The sequence below is a fragment of the Trachypithecus francoisi genome, unplaced genomic scaffold (genome assembly GCF_009764315.1).
Source record: "Trachypithecus francoisi isolate TF-2019V2 unplaced genomic scaffold, Tfra_2.0 Lachesis_group1, whole genome shotgun sequence".
NCBI lineage: Eukaryota > Metazoa > Chordata > Mammalia > Primates > Cercopithecidae > Trachypithecus > Trachypithecus francoisi.
In genome coordinates, this window is record NW_022681454.1 from 148245825 (window position 1) to 148268278 (window position 22454).

At 39.0% G+C, this 22454-nt stretch overlaps 1 protein-coding gene across 2 annotated transcripts in view; it reads left to right on the forward strand.

Annotated features, from left to right (window-relative positions):
* FAM160A1 (family with sequence similarity 160 member A1) overlaps positions 1-22454 on the forward strand; it is a 270817-nt gene that overhangs the window by 26860 nt on the left and 221503 nt on the right. Inside the window, exon 2 of one of the 2 annotated variants that reach the window (XM_033215483.1) lies at positions 9340-9431. The exons of the other annotated variant lie outside the window; for it this stretch is intronic. The gene's annotated coding sequence lies outside the window, so the exon portion shown is untranslated. The remainder of the gene's footprint in view (positions 1-9339; positions 9432-22454) is intronic. 2 annotated transcript variants of the gene reach the window in all.

A 22454-nucleotide genomic window follows, 5' to 3' on the forward strand; every position in this document is an offset into this window, starting at 1 on the left:
GATGACCAAAAATGTTGAATATAAGAGCCAACACTGGCTACTTTCCTCTGTATCATATCTGAATGTACTGCTTTATTGAAGTAGGGAACCTGGCATCTCCCACCTTTGCTCCAGGAAGAAAAATCACCTCTCTTCTTTCATAGAAAAAAGATAAAGAGCTTGTTTGGAGTTGAACAAGTTAATCCATGAGGGTTTCGAAGTTGCTTTGAGGTCTGCGCATATAAATAGTATAGACCATTCCTACTGTGTAAAGCAGGTTACATTACCTCTAACATGGTAATAAAATGCCATAGTTGATGATCCATGTATTCAACTATTGTTCCATGTGATTAAATTCCAGTACAACTGGACAGACCCATGGGTGGACACACCTATAGAGTGAATTGTAATGGCATGTGACACATAGTCAAACCTTCTAATAATACTAAGAAAGCCTATTGAAATGAAGATGAACCTCATTAACTAAAGGCAAAGATCATCAACTTTAGACACACAGTTGGTAACTTTGTTTTTTTTTTTTGAGACGGAGTCTCACTCTGTCGCCCAGTCTGGAGTGCAGTGGCCAGATCTCAGCTCACTGCAAGCTCCGCCTCCTGGGTTTACGCCATTCACCTGCCTCAGCCTCCGGAGTAGCTGGGACTACAGGCGCCCGCCACCTCACCCGGCTAGTTTTTTGTATTTTTTAGTAGAGACAGGGTTTCACCTGGTTAACAGGATGGTCTCGATCTCCTGACCTTATGATCCGCCCGTCTCGGCCTCCCAAAGTGCTGGGATTACAGGCTTGAGCCACCACGCCCGGCCTACAGTTGGTAACTTTTTATAATGCATTCCACAAAGTCTATGTTCAGTTGTATAGAAAAGGGAAACTTCATTTTTTTAGTTTAAAAATATATTATTATATTTTATCAGCATGTGTTGTATGTTATTCATGTCATGATTCTGATAGTAAAATCTTAAATATCACATGCTTAGAAAAATATTAACTGTAAAGAGAAAACCTTGGAACTGTATTGTCCCCAGCCCCCAGCCCCCCGCCCCCCGCCCCCCGCCCCCCAAACTGGGAAAGTGCTGAGAGACCAAAGAATGATGCAGACGAGTCCAGCTTGATTAGTAGATGGGTTTATTAAGATTTACATATGGGGTACTCCTGGGTGGCAGCAGAACAGCCCTAGAGATCCATGCTGTCTCCCATCTCTAAGGTGCTTTTAAGCTAGTTTTTTGACTTTTTGCCTACTATTTGTGTGTATTGGGACTATATTCCTTGGTAGGTTCTTAGATACTCTCCGAGATGTTTGGGTTCTCAGGAATACCTGTTCCTGGGTTGGGCACCATGGCCTTGGCTCACTGCCTAGCCTGCATCATTCAGGCAGTGAACATACTGGTAACCTAGTGGGGGATCTGTCACACTACACTAACCAGAAAAAGAATTTAATTCTTTTCATTGTATTTCTCTCTCTCTTTCCCTCATCTGAAAACCAAAGTATAGGATTTAACTAAAAAACAAAACAAAGCAAAACAAAACAAATCTACCTTACCAGAATTATTTATTTATTTATTTATATTAGATTGGTGCAAAAGTAATTGTGTTTTTTGTCGTTTTTTTTTTGTTTTTTTAAGGCAAAAATTGCAATTACTTTTCACCAACCTAATAGACAAGAATCTGGCCCTGTTGCCCAGGCTGGAGTGCAGTGGCATGATCATAGCTCATTGCAGCCTCCAATTTCTGGGCTCAAGTGATCCTCTCACCTCAACCTTCCTAGTAGCTGTGATTAGAAGTACACACCACCACACCTGGCTAGTTTTTAAAATTCTTTGTAGAGAATGAGGTCTTGCTGTGTTGCTCAGGCTGGGTTTGAGCTTCTGTCCTCAAGTGATACTCTCACCTCAGCCTCCGGAATTTTATTTAAAAAAGAAAGGTTACATTAGGTTCTTGAAAGTGTCTTTTGAAGTAGTATGTAGTTGAAAACATATCTTTAAGGACTCTTTTTTTTTTTTTTTTTTTTTGAGATGGAGTCTCGCTCTGTCGCCCAGGCTGGAGTGCAGTGGCCGGATCTCAGCTCACTGCAAGCTCCGCCTCCCCGGTTCACGCTATTCTCCTGCCTCAGCCTCCGGAGTAGCTGGGACTACAGGCGCCCGCCACCTCGCCCGGCTAGTTTTTTTTGTATTTTTTAGTAGAGACGGGGTTTCACCATGTTAGCCAGGATGGTCTCGATCTCCTGACCTCGTGATCTGCCCGTCTCGGCCTCCCAAAGTGCTGGGATTACAGGCTTGAGCCACCCTGCCCGGCCTTTAGGGACTCTTTATTGAATTAATGAAATACCAGTGTACTCAGCATAATACTGATTATATTATATAGTTTCAAGTTTTCTTTTCTTTTAAAGCATATTTTCTTCAAATGAAGCTTAAACGGTTGTATTTTCCACATACAAATATGTTTCAGTTCTGGTAGACTCAAATAAAAAATCTAGAACCTAGTTTCCTAATTAACGATAAAGATTGTGCTGTATGAAGTTATGCATAAATATTTAGAAGAGGAAGGCTTGGCATTAAATGGACTGACTCCAGAGTCTTCCTTGGGAAAGAGTTATTGTGGGGACTAAAGGAGTTTATTATTTATGACAAGGATTTAGAATAGTGTCTGGCACAAAGTAAGTGCTACATAAGTGTTTGCTGTTTTTATGATTGCTATTATGTGGCTTAAGCCATTTATTTGTATAATTAAAAAAATTTTTTTTTCATTGCCTTACATCTAAAAGGATTTGAGCCTCTTCCAAAGCAACTGAAAGGGCTTCTGCTTTTAGTAGAAGTTAATGAAAAGCTAGAGTTTTGGAACTCCCCCTTCTGCCCCTAGCCGTCTTTTGTTCTAAGATGAAGTTTCTTGAATTTGGTGGTTCTACATTTCCTCCTCTGTAACACGATGGTCTAAGATGACATCTGTAAGATGACAGTTCCAAGTTCTGATATCTTTTCAAGTCACAACAATTGTGTGACTCTTTGATCTTACCTTCTGCTTCAGCAAGAATGTTAGGGTTGTTCCTTTAGAATTTTAGAACCAAAAAGGCATTAACCAAACACTCCTCCCTGGGGAACTCCTCCCTTCTCCTGGCTTCATTTAGTGTTTGTTGTTGTTGTTTTCTTATAAATTACTACCAATCTTTGTTTTTCCTTTTATATATTTTTTCTAAAGCATTTTTTACATGCTATGTAATGTATTTAGTTATTATGTTTATTGTCTCTATCTCCCTGTTGAATGTAAGTGTATTAGTCCGTTCTCATATTGCTATGAAGAAATACTCAAGACTGGGTCATTTACAAATAAAAGAGGTTTAATTGACTCACAGTTCTGCATGGCTGGGGAGGCTTCAGGAAATTTATAGTCATGGCAGAAGGTACGTCTTCACAGGGCAGCAGGAGAGAGAATGAGTGCCAGCAGGGGAAGTGTCAGACACTTGTAAAACCATGATATCTCGTGAGAACTCACTCACTATCATGAGAACAGCTCAGGGAACTGCCCCCATGATTCTATTACCACCCACTGGGTCCCTCTCATGACACGTGGGGATTACAAGTGTTACAATCCAAGATGAGATTTGGGTGAGGACACAGCCGAACCGTATCAGTAAGCTTCACGAAAGCAGGGATCCTTGTCTTTTTTGTTCAGGTGCCTGATACATAGTAGGTGCCAAGTAGGGGCTCAAAAACATTGTTGGATGAACAAACAAATAGATTTTCAATTGTCTACTGGACGATTTCTACTAGTCATCTCCAGTTCTTTTCTGAAGCAACTATCTTTCATGATTTTTCTTATCTCCGCCAGTGACACTACCTGCATGTTGTCAAGAGCAAAATCCTAGAGAAGTTGGCAGCCACACCTAGAACAGAAAAATTCAGTGATTTTCAAGGGGATTTAGGATAGTCACCACCATCGTGGCCCTGGGTACAGAAACAGTAGCAGTACAGTCTCACACAAGGTAGATGGGGCTGAATCTTCTCAAACAGAGAACTGGGAGTGACTGGCCAATTGCCCAGGAAATTGCTTCAAGTGACCAAAATTTATTACAAAATCATAGCTTCTGTCGGGTATGCCTGATATGCTTCCTCTGTCATGTTAGTTCCATTGGAGATTCCTTATTGCTTCCAATAAGGAAAGCAAATTCCCAATTTTTGTGGCTTGGCATCCAGTTCCAAGTGCCCCTTGTCAGTTGTCTGCTCAGCTGAGACTTCCTCCTTTGCGTCTCCGAATGCAGTCCTGCTTCTGCTTTAAAGCCCCTCTGTTCACTGTGCTGTTGTTCTTCACCCATTCAAATCCAACTTTTCTAATTGAATACAGCAGCTTCTCAGCCCTCACTTGCATGAAGCCATCCGTATCATGTTTCTGGGCTCCCAAACACTGTGTTATTCTTAAATATTTCATTGCTTATCTCCTGCTTTCCTCACTTGTGATAACCTTTTGAGGACAGAGACTAGTGGAATAATAGAGGTAGGGATTCGTGAATGAATCACAAATTCTAGCTAAAGCAAAACCCACAAAACCATTAATGTAATTGACTTAACGTAAGTGCATTTACTGGCCTGTGATGAAGTTTTCAAGGGGTTTAGAAAATTCTGAGATCAAGTCCTTTCTACTTTTGTTTTTTTGTATTAAGATGACCTTTAAAAAAAAACCGGATGATAGTGATAATACCTAGTAATAGTAATGGCTTCAAATGAATTATCTGTACTTGCAAAAATAGAACATTGGCAATTGAATTGATTGCGTGTGTGTATACATATGTACATACATATTATATATTTTTAGAAGTAATTTTATGGATCTCTGATATCAGAGAGTTTGGGAAAGATGGTTGCTAATCACACAAGCATACATACATACTCTATCCCTTCACATTGTTGGCTGTTCTCTCCTCTGCTCAGGCTCAAAATATTCATTCTTCAGGATCTCAGACATTGGCTTAAGATTCTCATGTTGTGGTTTGATTCTGGTTGTCCAGCTAGGAGATGTGTGAAAGTTACTTTCCATGTATGTAAAAACACCCTCCTTCCATTTCCTGAACTTCAAAGAATATTTTTTCTTGTTCTGTGCAGATTAATCTAGACAATGGCATTCCATTCCCTTTTTAAGTAAATCAGCTTTGTTAAGGTCATCAAAAGAGAAATTTTACATGGCTTTCTAATTTTTCAGGCTGATGAAAGCACTCAGGATACAAAAGACATTAATTTGTTCATTTTCTTCCCAAATCTTGAACTGTGTTTGTTCTCTTGTTCCATATTGTAAGGCAAGTTAACATTTGCTTCCTTTCTGTAATTGTTCCATAATCTCAAGTTTTCATTGAATGTTTCATTGAATTCACTATATGTTTACTCTTGGATTTTGACATTTTAATTATTAGGAACATTTGTTCACATATAATCTTAATAATGTTCAACAATACCACACTGCTCACATTTATGTGGAATGCTGACAGAATGACAGGCAGTGGGAGCCAAGATTATGTGCCACATGGCTGATTGGTGCAGGGGAAGGGGCGGGGCGTTCCCATGTTGTAACGCAGTGTCTCTTGGTTACTGTGCAGTTCCAGACAATAGATACCTGCAGTTTTAGTCAGAGTTTGTTGGATGCAAAGAACAGAAGCCCACTCAAATTAACTACAAAAAAAAAAAAAAAGCAAAAAACCCAAACCTGAAAAATGTAGAATCTCGTAGCCAATCTATGTGGCACCGGTAGACCCATTAGGGACTATGACATGAGCTGGAAATAGAAAGTCAAGAATCACGGTCATTGCCTCCTCTCTTATTCTTCCTTTCTCTGCTCTCTATTCTCTTCTCTCTCACCTGGGTCAACATATTTATACATGCCAGCATTGACATGACCTTTTGGTTTTAAGGCCTGTATTAGACCCTGCATTTTTCATAAGTGATATTCCCAAAAGAGACCATTTGATTGACTTCATTTAGCCTGTGGAGTCATTCCTGCTGGATCAGGTTGCTACCCTGTGTTCAGTGTTCTTCAGGGTTTGGAGTAGGGGAGGATTTACATGGTACAAATTGGGAAGCTAATAGTTGGATATTGTGTCTCCTGCATTGGTCCTTTGTTTCTAATCTGTTCTTCCGTATGTTCTATCCTTTTGTCTTTTTGTTATACGCTTTGAGAGATTTCCTTACTGTTATGGTAATTTTATTAAATTTCTATTTTGGCAATCACATTTTCAGAAATATTTAAAAAGTTTTTTTATTGTTCTCTATAATCACTTTATTTTCATTGTGTCTTATTCTTTAATGATTATAGTTGACTGGGTGTGGGGTGCAGTGCATGGCTATCGCCCTGGCACTTTGGGAGGGCAAGGTGGGAGTTCAAGTTCAGCTCCTGCTTGAGGCCAGGAGTTTAAGACCAGCCTAGATAACATAGCGAGACCCTGTTTCTACAAAAAAAATTATTTTAAAAATTAGTCAGATGTGGTAGTGTGCTTCTGTAGTCCCAGCTATGCAGGAGGCTGAGATAGGAGGATCGCTTGAGCCCAGGACTTCGAGGTTGCTGTGAGCTGGGATTGCACCACCGCACTCTAGCCTGGGTGGCAGAGCGAGACTGTCTTAAAAAAAAAAGATTCAAGAAGATACTAAAACCATTTTTTGAGTATTGGTCTCGCTCTGTCACCCAGGCTGGATTGCAATGGTGTGATCGTAGCTCACTGCTGTCTAGAACTCCTGGATTTAAGGGATCGTCCAGCCTCGGCCACTCTTTGAAGTACGGTACTCTTTTGTTTCCCAGATTAACACTTTGCTTTCAGGGTCAGTTTTTCCTCCTGTTACTGGTCTTCCTTATAGACTTGGTTCCCTATTCATAATAAGGAATGAAGGACTGAGAAAAGTTTCCTCTACTCTTTTAAAAAGATCTGTATGTAGAGCTTTTTTTTTTTCTTCTTTTTCCTCAGCTGTCCCTGTTCTCTGAGTGAGAATTCTAAATGAAACGCTCTGTGTGTGTGCGTGTGTGTGTGTGTGTGTGTGTGTGTGTAGTACTGGGTTGTCTGCTGGCCAGCTTTTCTTCACCCCCAGAATGCCGTAAGGAAGTACTTACTCTGAGGTATCAAAATTCGCATCAGAAGCCTTCACAAGCCATCTCTTATTCCCTGCTGCCACAGTTGGTTCAGTTTCTTTAGAAATGAACCCTGAGATGTGTTGTCTGTCATCACACTTGGCCAGGCTGTATGAAGGCTGTGCTAGAGGCAAGGGAGAGATGGGAGTGCTAACTGTCATCACTTCATCCCCCTATTCCTGCCGCAGATCCTCTCCCCACTCTGTGATACCTGTTGACTCAGAGCCCAGAGCCTACCCAGGCTCTGTTGAGCAGATTGCCTCCTTGGTGGCCTTGGAGAGCAGCTTTCCCCTCTGTTTCATCTGTGAGTGCATACTCCTTACCCGTTCTGTGTTCCAGGAATTTGTTGAAATCTCTTACCCATTTAAACTTTCCTTTCAGTGAGCTCTTTTCAATAGTATGGAATTCTTCCATTTTGTTCTTTGATGCTTTTCCCTGCATTAGGGACACAGGAGGGGCATCCAGGCTGTCAGGCACCTTGAAATGGAAGCCACATCAGGTTGTTCTTTTAAAAAATAGAATTTGATTATTGGCTTTTATTTTGCTTTTTAAAATGAGACATATACATGTAAAAGAATATATATAAGTACATGTATAATTTAAAGAAAATTAATAAAATGAACTTGGATACCTAATATATAGCTTAAGAAACTGAATGTCATATGAATAGTACCTTAGAAACCCGTTTGTCCTCCCTTCATTGTATCCCTTTTGTCCCCCACCCACCCCCCACATTTCTCCTATGGTGACCATTATCCTTCATTTCTTAGTCACTCCTTTGCTTTTTAAAAAATGCATTTGTCTTTTATATATTTATATCTAGACAATATATTATTTAATTTTAGCTGCTTTTGCTCTTTCTACAAGTGGAATTCCATGACATGTATACTTCTGTACCTTGCTCTTTTACTCAAGCTTATGTTTTTGAGATTTATCCATGTTTATTCATGAAGCCATATTTTATTTATTTTTACTACAGCGTAGCACTGCATTGTAAGATATACTACAATTTAATTATCTTTTTAAAAGAGGATTAAAAATTTTTTACTGTATACTCATAGAACACTTCTGATACCAAATGTGTGTGGGTATTTCCCACACCAACCAATTCTTTAATTCTTGGCAGACAGTGACTACTTATCCTACAATTTAATTCTGACGCTAACTGCCTGGAGTTAGCAGAGAGCCCACAGGTTAAGGGCTCAGTCCAAGATTGCCCCCTACCTCAAATGCCAGTAAGAAGTAGGGGTCCCCAGGTTTCCTACAACTTCTATCTGACTTGGCTACAAATTGGAGGTTCTCATGACCCATTCCTCAGGTTTGATAATTTGCTACAAAGGCTTGTAGGACCCCAGGAAAGTTTACTTACTGTTACTAATTTGCTACAAAGTATATATTAAAGGATACAAATGAACAACCAGGTGAAGAGATAAATAGGATGAGGTCTAGAAGGGTTCGAGCATAGGAACCTGTGTCTTGGTGGACTTTGGGATATGCCACTCTGTCGACATATGAATGTGTTCTTGTACATCAACTAGGAAGCTCTCTGAATCCCACAGTTTAGGGATTTTATGAAGGTTCCATTTATGTAGTAGATATGATTGATTAAATCATTGGCCATTGGTGATTGAACTCAATTTGCAGCCCCAGCAAAGTGGGGTGGGGGAGTGGAGGAGTGGGGATGAAAATTCCAACCCTTTAATTAAATGATTGGCTCTGATGACAACCAGCCCCTTTCCTCCAAGAGTCACCTCATTAACATAAATTCAGGTGTGTTTGAAAGGGCTTATTATGAATAATAAAAGACGTCCCTCTTATCCCATCACTCAGGAAATGTTAAGGGCTTTAGAAACCCTGTGTCAGGAATCAGGGGACAAAGACTAAATGTATATATAGGTCCTCTATAATATGAAATACATGAGCATTTTTAGTTCCAGCTGTTCAGGAGGCTAGGACAGGAGAGTTGCTTGAGTCCAGGAGTTTGAGGCTGCAGTGACCTATGATCACACCTCTGCATGCCAGCCTGAGAGACCTCATCTCTTAAAAAATATATATGTATTTCATATGATATGTTATTATACTGCAGTATCAGACTTTCTGATGCTGGTGAACATTTGTGTTTGTGTAATCATATAATCATGAGAAAGATTGCTATGAAGGTAGCGCTGTTGCACAAGAGTTTCTCTAGGATATAAACCTAGGACTGGAATTGCTGCTTCCTAGAGTATATGTGTGTTTTGTTTTACTAGGTGATGACAACTCTTTGCCTGAGTGGTTGTACCAGGATACAGTATATCAGTGTATGAAATTGTCTGTGGCTCCCCATCTTGGACAGCACTTGGTATGATCAGATTTTTAAAATCTTTTGCCTGTAGATATGGAATCATTTCTTACTGCATGTTTTTAAAATTGAGATGTGATTTATATGTACTAAAATTTACCTTATTGTGGCCTTAACTTTCATTTTTAAGGATTTATTTTCATATGGCTACTAACATTTCATGCTCTCTCTTCTATAAATTTTTGCCATATCTTTCCAATTAGTTCCTCTTTTAGACTGGTGGATGTGCCTTATATATTCTGGATATACTGTACATATACACACATAATGTCATGGGATTTCTTTCTTCCTTTCCTTTTTTTTTTTTTTGTAGGATTTTTTACCAGGAGAAAAAGGCAGTGCTTATGTCCAGTAGTCAGTTTTCTGTAAATATGAATGTGGTGTTCTTTTTCTTTTCTTTTTTTTTTTTTTTTTTTTGGTCATAGTTTAATCTTTGACAAAATTGGGAAGTTTCAGTACTTTAAAACGTTTTAGAGTCTTTGTTTCCTTCATCTCCTAATCTGTTACCTCTGTTGTGAAACATTGTGATTGAGAATGTATCCTTGACATTCAGTAACCCAGAATGTTTTCCTTAGAGTGCACACTATTAAAGTTGGAGTATGACGCTTCAGATGCTTGTGGTGCTTGGTGCTTGTGAGGCTGGCTCTGCTGATAGATCTAGCTGTTTTGGAGGTATCAGTCCACAGTCTGGCCAGCCCTTGAGGAGATGGCTTGTAAATGCTGATCCAGACTTATAATATGAGAACTCTAGTGTTTTTCTTGATTCTGTAGTTAGCACGTTTATGAAATTTAATGGAAAAATAAGTTGGCTTTAATAAAATTATAACATTTAATTAGTAACCATTCTTTTTTCCTTTTAATGATTTACCCTGAAGTTAACTTAAGGGATATTTTCTGTTAAGTGGTGATATCTATGGATAAAAACTTAATAAAATGGCAAATCTTTGCATATTTCACCACATTAGTAATTTATTTTAAAAGATACTTTTTGGAAGACTTCTTAGGACTGTAATAACAAAAGTGCAAAAATGAACTCTGAAATAGTTTGTCTGTTTTTGAATGCAGAGAGGTCTTCCAAATGTTCATTCAAAGTATTGATATATGGTAACTAGCAATACATCTTTTACGTAAGCTGCTTGGTCCTTCTCATGACGGTTCTTTTGGGAAGGCTTACATGTTCTTAGAGTTTTTGTAAACATTTGAAATGTTTTTCAAGGAATGCATTTTCGTTTCACTTCTGCTCGAAGTATTAGCTATCACTTCCTCTGTGCTGCAGCCACATGAGTCTTCTTTCATTTCCTCGAACCACCATACTTTTCCTGACTTAGAACCTTCCCATATGTTGATCTTCACCCTCTGCCCACTCCCATTTATATTATTTATTTTTAAAAAATTGTAGTGAAATATACATTTTATGGGCTGAATGGTGCCTACTCAAAATTCTTATGTTGAAGGCCTAACCCCCAATACTTCAGAATATGATTGTGTTTCAAGATGGGGGTTATTTGAAGAGGTAATTAAGTTAAAAGGAGGTCATAAGGGTGGCCCTTCATTTGATACAACTGGTGTCCTTATAAGAAGAGGAAATACAGACACGGACAGGTCCAAAGGAAGACCATGTGAAGTTATAGTGAGAAGACAGTCATCTGCAAGCCAAGGAGAGAAACCTCAGAAGAAACCAGCCTTGCCTGCACCTTGATCTTGGACTTCTAGCTTCCAGAATTTTGTTTGTTTGTTTGTTTTTGAGACAGAGTCTTGCTCTGTAGCCCAGGCTGGAGTGCAATGGCGCAATCTCAGCTCACTGCACACTCCACCTCCCAGGTTCAAGCAATTCTCATACTTCAGCCTCTGGAGTAGCTGGGACTATAGGCGTATACCACCACACCTGGCTAACTTTTTTGGTATTTTTTTTTAGTAGAGATCGCATTTTACCATGTTGGCCAGGCTGCTCTTGAGCTCCTGGCCTCAAGTGACCTTCCCATCTTAGCCTCCGAAAGTGCTGGGATTACAGGTGTGAACCTCTGCACCTGGCCTAGCCTCCAGAATTTTGAGAAAATAAATTTCTGCTGTTTAAGCCACCCAGTATGTTTTTTGTTATGGCAACCTGGGAAACTAATATAATACATAACACAAATTAGCATTTTAACGATTTTTAAGCATACAGTTCAGTGGCATAAAGTAGTTCACATTGTTGTGCAACCATTACCACCATCCTTCTCCAGAACTGTTTTCATCTTGCTAATCTGAAACTCTACCCATTAAACAGTAATTCCCCATTATCCCCCTTGGCCCCCAGCTCCTGGCAACCACAGTTCTACTTCTCCATGAATTAGACTACTCTAGGTACTTCTAGACAGGAATCATACAGTATTTGTCCTTTTGAGACTGGCTTATTTCACTTAGTATAACATCCTCAAAGGTCATCCATGATTTAACATGTGTCAGAATTTTCTTTTTTTTTCTTTTCTTTTTTTTTTTTGAGGCGGAGTCTCGCTCTGTCGCCCGGACTGGAGTGCAGTGGCCAGATCTCAGCTCACTGCAAGCTCCGCCTCCCGGGTTTCCGCCATTCTCCTGCCTCAGCCTCCCGAGTAGCTGGGACTACAGGCGCCCGCCACCTCGCCCAGCTAGTTTTTGTATTTTTAGTAGAGACGGGGTTTCACCGTATTAGCCAGGATGGTCTCAATCTCCTGACCTCGTGATCCGCCCGTCTCGGCCTCCCAAAGTGCTGGGATTACAGGCTTGAGCCACCGCGCCCGGCCCAGAATTTTCTTCCCTCTTGATGCTGAATGCTCCAGTGTATGTGCATATTCCACATTTTATTTATCTACTCATCCATCAATGGGCACTTGGGTGTCTTCCAGTTTTTGGGTGTTGTGAATGCTATGAACATGGGTGCACAAATATCTTTTTGAGTCCCCACTTTCACTTCTTTTGGGTATATATATTTAATACCTAGGAGTTCAGAATTGCTGGATCATATGAAAGTTCTATCTTTAATTTTTTGAGGGACTGCCATACTGTTTTCCTTACCAGCTGTACTATTTTACATTCCTTTCAACAGTACACAGGAGTTCCAGTCTCTCAGTTTTTTAGTTAGGTCTTTCTGATTAGTCTGTCTCATGGTACCCCATTATATTCTTTCATAACATTTACTGCAGTTTCTAATGATGCATTTTGTATGTTTTTAGTGTCTACCTTTTCAACTAGACTGTACACTTGAGCAGGGATGATGGTAGTTTTTTTAGTATCGCTATGGCTTTCTAGTATGATGCCTGATACATAGCAAGCTCAAAAATAATGATTACATAACTAACTGAATGAATGAATACATGATGTGCTTATTTTGTGCCTGGTACAATATTGAGCATATTTTATATGTTAATTTTATTTTCACACAATCCTTTGAGGCAGGCAGTATTTGTAACCTCACTTACATATGAGGGAACTGAGGTATGGAGAAGTGAAGTAGCTTGCTCAGAATTAAGCAAGTTAGTGAGTGTTGGAGGTAGCATCTTAAAATTAAAAATTTTTTAATTGACACATTATAATTATACATATATATGGGGTACAACTTGATATTTCAATACATGTATATATTGTATAATGTTCAAATTAGGGTAGTTAGCATATTCATCACCTCATGCATTTATCATTTCTTTGTGGTGAGAACATTCAAAAACCTCTCTCCTATTTTGTAATATGAAATACCTTACTGTTAACCATAGTCACCCCACTGTGCAATAGAACGTGGAACTTATTCCTCCTGTCTAACTGTAACTTTTTTCCCCTCTACCAACTTTTCCCCATCCTCCCCTCTCCCATCCTTTCCCCAAGGAGGTGGTATCTTAGTACTTGTCTGTCTATACAAAGTTTATGCTTCTAATCATTCTTAACTCTAGAGGTAGCATGTGTCCTGCGGTGTGTTGGGATGGTGTTAAATAATGCCACAAACTCGTATTTTGCTTTTGATGAAATGACAGTCTGTGAAGGTTTACATTATATATTTTTTTAAACTTGAGTTTTTCTGTGATGATTTTTTAAATAATACATTTGCATGTTCCTTTTTTCTCTGAGTTTAGAAATCTTAAGTTTTATCAGCTCTAAATATTGAGTACTTTGACATCTTTACTCAAAAATTCCCTCAAATTTAAAATTTTACAAATAAGATGTACTTTGATGGTGTTGATAGGGATTATCATGAACACACACTTCATAAAAGTTTAAAATGTACGTTTGTTGATTGGTGATGTGGAATCCAAGAAGTATCATTTGAAAAAACTTATTTTAGTAAAAGCAATGCTTATACATTGCAAAAAGTTCAAACGTAAAGAAATGTGTAAAATAGAAAGTAAAAATAAAATGTCTAGCCTCAGCCTAATAGTTTTTTATACATTCTTTGTACTGTTTCATTTTACTCAAATAAGATCATAATATAATGCTGTTTCCATTTAATAATATCTTTTGGATATTTTTTCTTAGCACATACACACTATAGACTAAAAAGTATAGACCATATACTTTTTAAGGGGTGAATTGTGTTCTGTTGTATGGATATACCATTATTTAATCTGTCCTCTTCTAATGTAAATTTGGATTGTGTATTTGTTTGACTTATGTAAACCATGCTGCAGTGAACATTCTTGTCCATATATCTTGGTATGCTTACATGACTATATATATAGGATAAATTACTATCAGTGATATTGCTGAGTAATACCACTGACAGGCCAATACTCTGATAGGCCAATTTGCCTTCCAAAATTGTTGCATCAAATTTCTATAAGATTTTTCTCTTTACGCACACCTTCAACAACTTTTAATATTTGTACATATGAATGACAAATGTTTCAGTGGTGTTTTGATCTTTGTTAATTTCTTCTTTCTTTTTCTCATCTTTTTTTTTTTTTGAGACAAGAGTTTCGCTCTGTCCCCCAGGCTGGAGTGCAGTGGTGCGATCTCAGCTCACTGCAACCTCCGCCTCCCAGGCTCAAGTGATCCTCCCACCTCAGCCTCCCAAGTAGTTGGGATTACAAGTGTGTGCCACCATGCTTGGCTAATTTTTATATTTTTAGTAGAGATGGTGTTTCATCGTGTTGGCTACCAAGAGATCTTCCCACCTCAGCCTCCCAAGTTGCTGGGACCACACACACATCACCATGCTCAGCTAATTTTTGAAAATTTTTTGTAGAGACATGGTTTCCTTATGCTGCCTAGGCTGGTCTTGAACTCTGGAGCTCAAGCAATCCTCTTGCCTTGGCCTCCCAAAGTGCTAGAATTGCAGGCGTGAGCCACCGCGCCTGGCTGCAGTTGGATGTATTTTTCAAGTTAAACCTCAGCAAGGATTCTGTTATTAGTAAGCTTTCTGAAAATCAGTAGATTAGATGCGTTAACATGGTTCTCAAAGGAGATTTTATTAAATGTAAAACTTGAAGATGTTACCTCTGTCAATGCTCATTTGAAAAATGCTTTGGTTTTTAATGCTGTGTATTCTGGCAGATAAAAATGTGTTTGCTTGGAAACCATGGACACCTTAGTGAAAGGAGATATGAACATTTTACCTCCAGGGTTTAATTAAGCATTTAGTTCTTTACATGTAAATTTTTCTGGTTGTAAAAGTGACACATCAGGCTGACGCGGTGGTTCACACCTGTAATCCTGGCACTTTGGGAGGCTGAGGTGGCTGGATCACTTGAGGCCAAAAGTATGAGAGCAGCCTGGCCAAGATGGTGAAACCCTGTCTCTACTAAAATAAATAAATAAATTTATATATTTATATTATATTATCTATTATATGTAAATATATTTATATATTTATATGTATATATTTATAAATAAATATATTATTTTATATATATATATAAACTAGCTGGGTGTGGTGGCTCATGCCTGTAGTCCCAGCTACTTGGAGGATGAGGCACGAGAATTGCTTGACCCCAGGAGGCGGAGGTTGCAGTGAGCAGAGATTAGCACCATTGTACTCCAGCCTGGGCAACAGAACGAGACTCTGTCTCAAAAAAATATGACATACTTATATTCTAGAACATCTTAGATATATAGAAGGCATATATTAAAAAAACTGTAATGCCATCATCTAGAGATAGCCACCATTAAATTTTGTCATATTTATTTCTAGTATTACCTTTTCCTATGTCTGCAGACATTGAAACATATATGTATATACAAACATACATTGATATTTTATAAAATTAGGCCTATACTGGACGTAGTTTTTTTTTTTTTTTGATATGGAGTCTTGCACCCAGGCAGGAGTACAGTGGCATGATCTCGGCTCACTGCAACCTTCACCTCCTGGGTTCAAGCAATTCTTTTGCCTCAGCCTCCTGAGTAGCTGGATTACAAGCGCCTCCCACTATGCCTGGCTAATTTTTATATTTTTGGTAGAGAGTGTTTCATCATGTTGGCTGATCTTGATCTCCTGACCTCAAGTGATCCGCCCGCCTTGGCCTCCCAAAATGCTGGGATTATAAGCGTGAGCCACTGCACCTGGCCCATAGTTTTAATTTTTCATTTGCTATTATGATATAAGCATTTTTCCATACCATTAAATATTCTACAAGGTTTGCCATTTAGCTGTGCAATCTCGGACAAGTCATTCAACCTCTCAGTGCCTTATTTTGTCATCTACAATAGGGATAATAATGGAGATAATGATATACTCACTATACAAGTTTATTGTATGCATTAAATTCATGTAACGCATACAACAAACTTACTAATGCATGTAAAATATTCAGAACAGGCCTGAGATGTTATAATTGCTGAGTTGATATTATTCTTATTTTAAAAACATGATTTCAGATCACCTGATGTTGGGAGTTCAAGACCAGCCCGACCAACGTGGAGAAACCCCGTCTCTACTGAAAATACAAAAATTTGCCGGGTGTGGTCATGCATGCCTGTAATCCCAGCTACTTGGCAGGAGAATCGCTTTAACTGGGAGACGGAGGTTGCGGTGAGCCAAGATAGCACCATTGCACTCCAGCCAGGGCAACAAGAGCGAAACTCCATCTCAAAATAAATAAATAAGCAAAAAACAAACACCACCAAAAACCATGATTTATAATTTTTTATAGTATTTCATCCTATGAATATATAATAATATATTTAGCCACTTCCTTATGGGACACTTTTTAAAAACCAAATATTCATTATTACAGGTAATGCTGTGATGAATAAACATTTTTGTACATAATTTTTTCCCATGGGAACATATATAATATACATTTCCTGGAAGTGATATTACTGGGCATCACAGCTTTCAGGTATAATACAGTGTCCTTTTGATTTTATTATGGAAAAGTGGTGTTAAAATATGGATTTTTAATTATCACTGGGTTAAGACAGAGAGTTGATTCTTAAGGGTTGTGATATGGCATTCTTCTGCCTATTGATTTAGGCATATCCCCTTGGAGGCACATCAGGAGCCACTGGAGTTATTGGTGTGAAAGGCAGCCATTTCTTTTCCTCCCTGTTTGGGCCAGCTATTCCTACAGGTAACTTTGGGTCTGCTTGTATGACACAGAACAAGCTATGCCAAAATGCAGGCATTTTCCACTACAGAGACTCTGAAATAGCTCTTTTGCAGAACTAAAGAGGCTAGTAAGTTTGTTACCTTTTTCCCTCAATGTAAGAATTTTATATTCCTAAGTGTTTAGAGCTGTGTTTCTTTAAAACACGCATGTCCCTAAAAATTCCAGTCCAATGAATGAAAATTCCTCTGAGCAAGGTTGAGGCAAATTAGGCCTTAGAAATCCGAAGCAGAGGTTGTAGTAAAACACAAAAAGTCTGGGAGATGCGCAGGTGTTTCTCTGAAGGACATTTTTTTTTTTTTCCCCAGGTGATACACTTGGGCGTTGAAGGACATTTTTTGAAATCATGAGAACTGAATGTTTGACTATGAATGTTTCATTATAACTACCTGGAAAGTGAGTCAAAGAAGTTGAGGTAGCAATATTTATAAATACATTCCTTAACTTTTAGCTTGTGTGTGAAAATGGAGAAGATTATGTGGCTTATTGTTAATTTTCCTTGACCCCTTATTTGGATTTCCCCATACCCCAGTTGCAATTCTTGGTGGCTTACACTGGCAAAACAAAAAATCATTCTTCACTATGGTTTGGGACAGAGCTACCAGATCTTATTGGGAAGGTAAATCCCAGGAACCCTTCCCCATATTTTGCCATTCTGAACTCTGATTTGTATAGATGATAATTTGACTCTGAAGCTGCTCCATTTAACAATTACAAGTTCACAATGTTAGGGACCAACAGTAGCATCACGAGGCTTAGTAAAATTAATTTTACACACACAACTTGTATTTTTCTTCATGCAATTTGTACACTTACTGGATTGAGAATTCACAGAAAATATAATTAAAGCTATCGAAGCCAAAGAATATAAGGATGTTTCCCAGTCTTCAGTGTCACTGTAATAATAGCACCTTGTGTAAAAACTCTAAAAACCTTGCCAATCCTTTATAGGCTTTGTAAACTGAGATAACCACTGCTGTCATTAAAGGAGGGCAGGTCATCCCCCGGCAGGGATCAGGTACTCCTGCCTCCTACTGTTTGCTGATTTAATTCTCTTTGTAATAGTGAAGCTGGATTAGGAGTCTAGAGCTAGCACTGCATGCCTTTCCAAAGGAATCATGGAAGGACTAGGAGTCAATTTCATTACTTTCTTGAGTTGTGCCTCCCCACCCTCCAAGGTCTTTTCCTTGTATTTTGGAAGTTCAGAGCTGGTTCAGGGAGATACCACTTCTTCCTTCAGTGCTGCAGGTATTTTCTGAAAGCCTTCCAACAGTGGTCCTGATCTTGGTCAGTGGGACCACATTTCAGTCTTTGTTATTACACAGAATACAGCTCTGCTTCTAAAGGCAAAGAGGCAGAGAGCTGGGTTTACTTTACTGTTAATTAACTGATGAGTTGTTTCGTTTATGTTTAACAAACAGATATCAGGAGTCTGCTGTTTGTTGAGAGCTGCATTAAGCTCTGTGGAAGTATATAAAACATATAAAACACAGTTCCTGTTGAAAGCAGTCTGGAATATAAGATAGAAGCACTGAGCACTAGAGAACAGAATAGAAAAAATTAATATTTTCCTGTTCCAACTTGGCCCACACAGGTTTTCCGTTAATGATAAAAGGAACGTAACCGATAATTCAGAAACACGTACCTTCTTTACATCATCTATGGAAAAAAAAGTCATTAAGGCACCAAAAAAACCTACTATAGGACTGTAAAGATATTTACCTATTACAGAGATTTATTGATATGATAAAATTAAGCAACCATAACTCTCTAATTTGTTAGAAAATCTCCATCACCTTCTGTCATTCCCAAAAGCCTATCCATTGACAAAAATTCTCTTTAAAATAACATCATCAGCTTTCAATACGCTAAAATAAAAACAAATGGGCTTTTCTTCAAGGTTTACAAACATTTTTCAAAATAAATGCAAAGTAAAAGGTAGACAGGGCCAGCTGGTGGTGGAAAGGACTAAGGATTTCATTGTGTGGTACAGAGCTGGAGTGCTGTGGAACTCAAGTGAGGAGAGTTGAGCATTAAACCTCTCGGAAGATGAAATGAAGGGAAAGCAAATGAGGAAAACAGGTAGAGAGTTACTTTCTGCACCTTTGCTTCTGACTCCTTATGGGACTCCTTAAGGGCAATTTGGAAATGTACCCTGATCCACCAATCATGGTTACATACAGTATTGTTAAAATATATAAACATTTAAAATCTCTTAATGAAAGTAATAACTTTTGGCCGGGCGCGGTGGCTCAAGCCTGTAATCCCAGCACTTTGGGAGGCCGAGACGGGCGGATCATGAAGTCAGGAGATCGAGACCATCCTGGCTAACACGGTGAAACCCCGTCTCTACTAAAAAAAAATACAAAAAAACCAGCCGGGCGAGGTGGCGGGCGCCTGTAGTCCCAGCTACTTGGGAGGCTGAGGCAGGAGAATGGCGTAAACCCCGGAGGTGGAGCTTGCAGTGAGCTGAGATCCAGCCACTGCACTCCAGCCTCGGCGACAGAGCGAGACTCCGTCTCAAAAAAAAAAAAAGAAAGTAATAACTTTTATAGAGCAGAAGACTCAGAAAATATACACATAACACACAAAAGAAAAATAAATCATCTATAATCTGGCCACCTAGAAATAACTATTGTTATGCCCTTACTTTTTTTTCCAATGTAAATGATTTTACATTGGGTTCCCAGAGCAGAGGGTAAACAGATTCCATAAAAATAATGAGTTAGATTCATATAAGATTGTTGTATTCATTATTGTGACAATAATTTTGACCCTGTCTACCTTTTACTTTGCAGTTATTTTGAAAACTTTTTGTATTCCTTGAAAAAAACCTATTTGTTTTTATTTTACAGTTTTATTGTGATTATTTTAGAGTATTTGAAAGCTAATGACATTATTTTAAAGAGGATCTTTTCGGCCGGGCGCGGTGGCTCAAGCCTGTAATCCCAGCACTTTGGGAGGCCGAGACAGGCGGATCACGAGGTCAGGAGATCGAGACCATCCTGGCTAACACGGTGAAACCCCGTCTCTACTAAAAAATACAAAAAAAACTAGCCGGGCGAGGTGGCGGGCGCCTATGGTCCCAGCTACTCGGGAGGCTGAGGCAGGAGAATGGCGTAAACCTGGGAAGCGGAGCTTGCAGTGAGCTGAGATCCGGCCACTGCACTCCAGCCTGGGCGACAGAGAGAGACTCCGTCTCAAAAAAATAAAAAAAATAAAAAAATAAAGAGGATCTTTTCAATGGATAGATTTCTGGGAACGACAGAAGGAGATTTTTCTAATAAATTAGAGAGTTATAGTTGTTTAATTTTCTCATATCAATAAATCTCTGTAATAGGTAAATGTCTTTATAGTCTTACAGTGGGGCTTTTTTTGGTACTTTTAACAATTTTTTTTTTCCCGTAGATGAGATATGTTAAGAAGGTATGTGTTTCTGAATTATTAGTTATGTCCCTTTGTCATTAATAGAAAACCTGTGTGGGCTAAGTAAGAACAGAAAAATGTGAAATGTCAGACAACTTAATGTTTCTGATATGTGTGAAGCTATTAGGTGAACTTAAGCCCTTGACCACTGACAGGTGCATTTGGAACAGGAAATTGCCTGAGTAGTGGCCTTCTGCATATAGGGAAGAGCCCTGGCCCTGGAAGTGTGCTTTCTGATTCTGAAATTATTCTATTTGGTCTCTCCATTTTGTACCCTACCAGGAAAGGGAGCAGAGGGGTTTTGTGTTTTAGAAGAACCTTTCAAATTCTCCATGTTCCAGAAGTTATTACTCGCCATAAAACTGCAAAGTAGAGTTTATTCCTTTTCCCTCCACCCGTTGCATGTGTGTCTTTTGACTGATTGAGAAATCTTAACCTTTTTGGAAATTAGTGGCTCCCTGCTGTGATTTTTAAAAAGATGTTTTTTAGTATACTGTCTGGCTGCCCTAGTTCTACAATGTCTTTGATTTAACTCCCCTCCCACCCCTTTTTTAGGTATCTCTGAGACCTTTTTTGGAGGGGTGGGGATCATAAACTCAGAGGCCATGCAGGTAGTATAATATGAATATAAGTTTCTAGGGAGGAATGGTAAGAACTATGACAGACTGAAGAATACTTATCTCTCCAAAGGTAATTCAAATAAAACAGAAACAGAAATACATTTTGATGGCCAAACAGGAGATCCAAATTTGGCTTGAAGCCTACCAGTTTATGGTTCCTGTAATAATAATGGTAGTAGAGTAGTCATGTGATCATAATGATTGTAAAAATAGCTAACATTTATTGAGCACTTACTATGTGCGAGACACATGTGCTATCTTATTCTGTTTTCACGGTAAAGGTAAATGTTATTATTATCCCCACCTTAGAGATGAAACTGAGGCTTATAGAGTTTCTTTGTCCATGTCGCAGAGATCATAAGTAGCAGAGTCAAAGCCAGGTTTGTCTAACTCAGAATCTTGAGCTCTGTGATGTGTTTTGACTTTAGGCCACAGAACTTTGAATTGGACTTGGAAGAAAATAGTCAGTGGTTAAGCTACTCAGAGTGTTGGCACCAGCCAGTTTTGTGGCCTTGGGGAAAGAAGCCAGGCCTGGAAAAAGGGGCAGTGTTCTTGGTCCTATAAGGAGGAGGAAACAGCCTAGCCAGGTCAGCTGTGGTGTGAACAGGCTCTAGGAAAGTCTTCACCAGGTACTTTGGGAAGTGATGTCTTTGGTGGAGGGTAAAGAAAGTAATAGTTCCCGTGAGGTGCAGAAGATGTGTGTGGGTTTGTGGGTGGGGGTGTCTGTGCAGCATATAGAAGGGGAAAATCAGACTAAATGGAAGTTTAGTAGGAGCTTGTAATGTAGGTTTTGGCAGATTTGAGTAAGGTCCACTGGAATATTTTGTACCCTGGCTCTCCTTAACTGTGTATGTGGGAATATCTAGAGCTATAGAATAAATAACTAAAATGTATGGGGTTGAGATTTAATCCTGGGATTCTTGTTGCAGTACACTTTAAAACTGAATGAGGTTTTAGTCTGGGCGCAAGGGACTGTCTTTTGTTTGGCTTATCTTAGTCGGCTTCTACTTACACACCACAGAGTCTCTTTTCTTGGGCATAGTGGATCTCTATCAGGATCACTGGCATTTCCCGTGATATTTAGCAGAAAAGGGGTCATAGAGAAAGTATCCTCACAAACCTTTGGTTGTTGAACCAACCAGCACCACCAAAATATTCGCTGTTAACATAGCACCTTTAAGCAAACAAGTGACTTGTTGTACCTTGTCATTCTCAAACCTTCTCTGTCTAAGTGACTTTAACACAAGGAAATGAAAAGTAAAGCCAATCTGTTCGTATAACCGGCTGCATGTGAACATAAACCCTAGGAAACACAGCGGCCTCTGTGAAAGGCCTGCTTGCATAAACCTCACAGAGCCCTAAAGAGAAGTTTTTTAAAAAAGTGTGTATATACACACACACACACACACACAAAAGGAATTACAGGA